The 7471-nt window shown below is 33.2% G+C and overlaps 1 long non-coding RNA gene across 2 annotated transcripts; it reads right to left on the reverse strand.

The window, feature by feature from the left end:
* Nucleotides 1–3433: 3433 nt before the first annotated feature.
* LOC120090863 lies at nucleotides 3434–6644 on the reverse strand. Of its 2 annotated transcripts, none has more exons than XR_005485604.1 (6): nucleotides 6477–6644; nucleotides 6296–6353; nucleotides 4940–5053; nucleotides 4031–4751; nucleotides 3725–3777; nucleotides 3434–3468 (listed from the first exon to the last, which is right to left on the reverse strand). It is a non-coding gene; the product is annotated as an uncharacterized LOC120090863 (long non-coding RNA). The 2 variants fall into 2 exon arrangements; XR_005485603.1 differs by having other exon boundaries at nucleotides 3447–3508.
* Between the last annotated feature and the right edge of the window lie 827 nt (nucleotides 6645–7471).

Consider the following 7471-nt stretch of genomic DNA (forward strand, 5'->3'; position numbering starts at 1 on the left):
CCCTAGACATTGCTCACCTAATCCATCATATCTACCATAGTATTCACCACCACGATTAGATTTGACAACCTTAATTTTCTTTCCAAGTTGAAGTTCAACTTCAGCTTTGAAAGACTTGAAAATGTCCAAAGATTGAGACTTCTCATGAATTAAATATAGGTACCCATATCTTAAATAGTCGTTTGTAAATATAATAAAATATTGTTGTCCATTCCAAGGAGTCATAAGGAATGGACAACAAATGTCTGTATGTATTAGCTCTATGACGTTTGGCATCTATTGGCACATAATTTTCTTATGTTTGTCTGTTTTCCTTTAATACATTCCACACAAACATTGAAGTTACTTAAATCAAAGGGATCAAGAATTCCATCTGACACAAGTCTTTGAATTCTTTTTTTAAAGATGTGATCTAAACGCTTGTGCCATAACATAGTGGAATTGTCATTTAATTTACGTTTTGTAGCACATGAATTAGATAACAAGATCTTGTTAAATGAAGCAAAGGAATCAAGCATATATAGATTATCAATTAAAGAACCAGTATCAATAAGCTTGGAATCTTGAAAAAGACTAACTTTATTATTTCCAGAAGAACAAGAAAAACCAAATTTGTCCAAACTGGAAATAGAAACAAAATTCCGTCTAAATAACGATACAACAAAAGTCTCATTTAAATCCAAATAACAACAAGTTTTTAAATGTAATCTAAAATTTCCAAAAGCTTCAATTGGAACTGCTTTGCCATTGCCCATATAGATGAATTTTTCAGCATCACTTTGCGGCTGACTCCATAGGCAACTCTGTTGGGGTTGATACCCTAAAGTCTTGTGTCATGTAGTTTGTAAATAGTTTGTACGAATACTTGTGATGTATAATATATGATATTTACGTCACTTCTTGTTTTTGCTCATATGGATATTTTATTTGCTTTACCACAAACTAATAAACTAAAATCTCTGGTTGTCTTTATGTAACTTAAGCATGTATGTGGTGATATACAAGTGGATCATGTCTTAAGTGATAACCAAAATGGTCTGTAGTATATGGATATAGGAGAGAAACTTTATCCTGGTAACGCTATGGATGCGGCCCACTTTGTGGAATAGTTACAAGTGTTGTGATTGTCACAGATGGTCTGATCCTGACCATTCGTGTAGGGGACATGTGAGCGGGGGCATCCTATACAAAGAGTTTGTATAAGACTTGGCCACGAAATGTTAACGTCTCGTTATATAACACCGTTCATGATAGAGACTTCACTTTACTAGGATGACCATAGGTAACATGACCTCAATCCTGAGTGAGTTGGGAACTCCTATCATTGAGGGCGGTCCTTTGATTTACATGGGTGCGAGTGGCCAGGCCACCGACTCAAATCTACCAATTTGGGGATTCATCTAATTTGGGAGTTGGAAACTCAGCTACACAAGATGGAATTCACTCATTCCCCGACGTAGGAGCAAGTAGATAGATAGCTCCCTTAAGGGCTGATTCCAGGGCTTGAATGATGTGGAGCCACACACCTTCTCATGGCCCGAGAGATGTTCAGACATAATTGGACTATGTTAAGAGGGATCAGTGGTACTTAAGGAGTGAGATGTAACACAGGGGCAAAATGGTAAATTAGCCCAACTGTATTTATAAGCATCTGTGAAGTGTTATCATACTCATGATTGGTTATATCTGATGGACACAGAAATATATCTGTGGTAAGAAGAGTTCAGTTGTCGATCTTTAGTGGAATGCCTGGTAGTTAACGGATGGTGGATCTCGTGGCTAAAGAGTTTAGTCAGCTATTCACATACCGTTGGAGCTTCAAGCCATAGGTCCATAAGATCCCCTTTGTAGCTTGGATACAAGTTGAGAATTAGTTTTGGGTCAGTTTGAAATGTTCAAATCGACAAGAGCACTAGAAGAAATTCGGGCTTTAATGTCGGTTTTAAACCGACATTAAAGGGCTTTAATAACACCAATAACACAGCCTTCAATGTCGATTACAACCGACATTAAAGCCTATTTTTTTTTAATATTAACCGACATTGAAGCCCAATTTGTTCCTTTTTTTTTTTTTAATTTTCGTTGCGCAATCCATTTTTTTTGGTCAAATAAGTTAAAAACGATATTATATGTCTCGTGTTGGGTCAGGAAATGTCCATGTTTATATTAAAAAAGTATAAAAAAATTTGCATGGCGGAGCCCATCAATATTTGTCTTCCACCTATGAAATTTATCCACAAACAAGAATCAATATTTCCAATCCATTACATATTACTATCATATTTGTCTTCCATCTATGAATTTATCCACCAAAATTTCAAAACAATACCAGAACAGACTTTTTATAGAATACAGCTTACACTAAAGCCATCATTTCTCTCATTCACAAGTATCAATTAGTAAATTCCATGAATAAACAAGAATCACAATACCATGAATAAGCTTCCAATAATAAACAAATCATGTCTTCCACCTATGAATTTATCCACAAACAAGAATCACAACACCAGAACCAGACTTTCATAGAATACTTACACCAAGCCATCATTTCTTCTCATTCACAAATATCATATTAGTACTAATTCCATTCACAAAGATCATAGTTAAATAAATTTATTATTCATTCTAAGCTAGCATTTACATTCTATTGAGAAAAAAACAAGAATTACATCCTTACACAAAATCGGCCAACAAAACTTGCCCATTGGGTTCGAATTTTGTCGATCTCTCCTTACGTATATGCATTCTTTTGTATTGAAACACAAAAAGGAAAAAAAAAAAAAGAAAAAGATAAATTTCAATATAAGTTTATGTCCATTTATTAAAATTAAAGATAGTACTCTATAAAAAATAAATAATTTACGTACGAAGCTAGCATATTTCAACCAAAAAGGTTTACATTATCCATATAACTAAAAAAGTAAAAAGCCCCCTAAAAGCAACATCAAAACTTCAAGCATCTAAAAAGCACACCAATGGATACAAGACTTCAATCAAATGAAACACAAAAAAACATCTCCAACTAAAAGATGCTATCGAGGGTCAATCCTAGATAATGAAGAATTTGATTCAAATTGACGAAGAAGCCACTAATAATGGTTAAACAAGAGATAACAAAGATTCGACAATGATAATGAGAAGTATTAACTTAACCCACAATGCATGAATAACCCACAAAACCTACCATAGTTGCAACCGGATTCATTTAGACAAATAATGCTTAAATATAAACTACCAAGTTCCACTACCATAACCAACCAAACCATAAACTACCAAAGGATGCCTAAGAATCTATTCCAAAACTTTAGAAACAAATAGACTTTTAAGATAAGCATCTTATAAATATTACTTTGTACTTGTTATAAATGTTGTTATGAAGTCCTTTTTGTGTTTGGTGCATCTTCTTCCACTTTGTCAAACCCTTCTTTAAACATGTCCAATGCAATCTTCCTCTCTTCCTTCCAAATCCTTAAGAATCAAAATTTAGCCTTACACATCAAACTTGAACCTAACAAAATGAAAAACTTCACTCAAAGTCATTTCATTATTACTCAAATGAGTTAGCTCCCAAATTCTAATTCGACTAGTTTCCAAAAGAATCTTATTCTGAAATAGTTTCATATCCACTTGCAAAGGCTAAGAAGAGATTATTTTGAAAAAAAAAAAAAAAAAAGAATCGCCTTGTCAAGAGAGAAGAAAAGAAGAAGATAAGAAAACAAGTAACCTATCTTCTATATGGTTCAATCACCACAATATTGCTCATTTCTCTTGTATATCCTGTTCAAGTGGAAAAAAGTGTAACAACAATTAGTAACCTATCTACTATCGAGATAATTTTGATCATAAACAGAATTGATCCTCATAGATTTAGCTAGTTTATCTAGTTGCAGTTTAACACTCAAAGCATAAGAATATTATATTTTTCACAAAGGGACTTGAGTAAACAACAAAGTATCTTCTTGAGTTGGTTTTAGTAACTCACTTCTTTCCCAACCCCAAAAAAATAGCAATTGTAAGCATAACAAAGTACCTTCTTGAACTGAGACACCTGCATCCCATGTGTTGCAGCACACCGACTCTCTCATGATTGTGTTCCATGCTTGATTATGACATCCAGTTCTTCCTCAAGTATATTGAAAAGCGTTAAAACAGTAACTATTTAAAGTGAAACTGACATTTTAACTTACTTTTATCTCTCAACAAAATTGTAAACATCCTATATATAAAAGATCTAAAAGAGAGAGATAAAAAAAGAGAGAAATCAATGAGTTAGACGAATTTATCTGTAATATTTTTCCCTTTCTACTTCTCAAGAAATCTCAGCTCTTCTCGTGGACGTAGGCACCTCTTGCCAAACCATGTTAAAATCTTATTGTCTACTTCTCATCCCTTACCTTGCATACGTAAATCTGCATTTAAGTCTTTTGATCTTAAAAAAATCGCCATTATTGCTAAGCATTGAGAGCTCTCAACCTTTCTCTTCCTTCTTTGTACAAAATAATTTCATTTTTCCTCAACATTCAAACACAAGATAGAATCACTAGCAAACAAATCAATTATGATCTCAACATCTTCTTTTCATTTAATAGGAAACTACTATTCAAACACAAGTTAACAGAGACTGTTTTATCACAGGAAGGAAAATTAAGGTAATAAATATCCATACTACCTAATTTTCAAAAGTGTCTAAGTTGTTAAAACAACCAGGACTCACTCACCTGTGTTGCTAAGCTTCTAGATGGAATGTCTGCCTACAGAAAAAGGAAATTTTGATATGATTAGTGTAACTAGTACATACCCTAGCATATCAAACCAACACAGACAAATTCTTTAATTGCTTTTTTTATGTCAATCTTTTTGATATGCCAACAAATTCTTTAATTGTCTAAACAACAGAAAAAGGAGAGAGGAAAGATAAGAGATACCGAAAGACAATTACCACGTATCCTGAGCTTTTACATGACTGCATTGGCTTAATATGCCCTGCTGACGACTCCTGGAGAGTTAGAAAAACATTTCTGATGCGAGCCACAAGATTGACATCCTCAGTTACCTAATTCCAATAATAAAATGAACATGGATACAATAAACAAAAGTTAGATAACATTTATATCCAAGGAATGAACAAGTCTACACTGATCCATGCAAGTTAAACCAAGTACTCTCTCCAAGTAGATTGAGTAATTGTTTTCAGATAAAGCAGTTTTATAAACAAGTGTAGTAGTTACAAAAGGGTGATTGGGTAACAGGTGCCCATCCTCCATCCTAACCTAAATCTAGACAGTGAGCTAGAAATTGGTATTCCAGTTACATGAGATCAAAACTGGGAAATATATCAGAAAGAAAATTCTAATATAAGAAGCCCAAATAGAATGCATAGGTTGACTGATCTAGGAAGAATCCATCAGCAATACAGAGCATCGAAGATAAACCTAAAATTTGAAAATATCTGAAAAGCACACAACTTTATAAATTGAGGTCAGCAGAATAAAAAAGAAAATCATTAGTGAAGATGAAGAACAAAAGGACACCCATCAAAAAACCCAAAGCATCACGAGTATACTTTATTTGTCAACTTTTTTTTTTTAAGACAAGAAACAATTACATTGATGAGTGAAATTACAAAAGAAGAGGAAAGAGAGATCCCAAATCCAGAGGAGTTACAATAAACTTCTCCAATTGGACAAAAGAGAGGAAAGTGTATAAGAGGGAAAAAGTGAATTCACTTTACACCAAGAAAAAGCAATTAAGAGAACATTATAAAAAAAAATTGTCTATAAGTATTCTCCTTAGATTTCTCAATAAAAATACTAAAATGTGATGAAACAAAATGAGGTCTCCAGCGCTGCTCCAATTTACAAATAGAAAAATCACGTGTATTTTTAACCCCATTATTCAAAGCATGGGTAAAAATTACTGAAATAATACATATTAACATTTAACAATACGAATAATGGAAATAAAATATAGGTCCCAGACTATCTTTGCTGTTCCAATTCACAAATAGAAAAACATAAAGGTTTTAAACCTATTTTTTAATACATGGGTACCAAAGCTACTTAAACCTAACAGTCAGATACTAAACAAATTGTAGGGAATGTCAGGCTACAAGAAATTAAAATAAATTATAATATCAGAGAGGCCTATTATTAAAATAGTATTACATGTAACAAGTTCAGAAACAGTTAGTATTGAAAACAATTATGTATACGGCATCCCAAAACAAAAAGTTGATGTTCAGCAAGGATCATAATTCACAAACTTTCACAATCTACCGCAAGGAAGATGCTCTTACTTTATAAAGATCCAAGCTGTAAAACCCCATGCGGAACAACTGCTACTACAACAATAGTCTACAAAGCATATAAATAATAATCAAGTAATCAGTTAGAAAAATATATATAAAAAAAAGAGATTAACAGAAAGTAAACTTGAATAAGCCGGATTTCTTCTCAGACTTCTTATCAAAACAGCACCTGAACAGTTGAATCCATGACCAAATCCATGGTCGGATGCTTGGCCGGGTTGTGGGTTTCGCGTGGAAGGAAGAAAGGAGTCACGTTTTGGAAGGGTTTTGCATAGGTTGTTGGATGAGTGGAAGTTTGGGAATGAAAGGAAAAAGAAAATGGGGGGAGTGAAGCGGGAAATGAAAAAAATGGGGGGGAATGGGTTTTGTTTTGGTTTTTTTTTTTTTAAAAAAGAAAAGCGGATTTTTAATGTCGGTTTTAAACCGACATTCAAGGTATACCCACAATGTTGGTTTAAAACCGACATTAAAGATCCGCTTTTAAAAAAAAACCAAAATCGACTTTATACCCCCGGTTTCACTTTTTCCAACCGACATTAAAGCCCAAAATTCTTGTAGTGGAGGGAGTTCGATCATATATGATATAATTGAACTGGTTAATTATATATGATATGATTGACTAAATGTATGAGATACATTATTATGGAGGAAATTGGATATAAATATGATTTATATCAAGTAGAGGAGAAAACACTATAGTTGATATATGATATCAAACTATAGGTTATGAATATAATATGATTATATTTATTAATTTATTAATTGGACAGTTATGAGATAATTGGCCGAAGTTTTCTCCGAATTCGTGCGATAGTAGGAAGTTCAATTTAGTTCTAGTAACTGAAGAATAAAATGAAAATTGTTTTCATTTTGCACAACACGCATAATTGCTCATGGTATGATAAGTCTTATATCGCTTAGTGTTGAGAGCCTATATGATAGCCGCCTACTAAACGATCGCACACCCACGCTTTCCTAAACGATCCCTCACGATTTCTTAAACGATCGCTTACCTTTACTAGTGATAACGGGCAGAAATGCATGTTATTACAGCATAAAGATATAAAACAATGAAGAATTGTGACGGTAAAAATATATAAAATTGTGTCCAAAAGCATTAAGTTTAGAACATTGCGATCATATGCGTCTATCACATTAAAGCAA

This window comes from Benincasa hispida, chromosome 1 (genome assembly GCF_009727055.1).
Source record: "Benincasa hispida cultivar B227 chromosome 1, ASM972705v1, whole genome shotgun sequence".
NCBI lineage: Eukaryota > Viridiplantae > Streptophyta > Magnoliopsida > Cucurbitales > Cucurbitaceae > Benincasa > Benincasa hispida.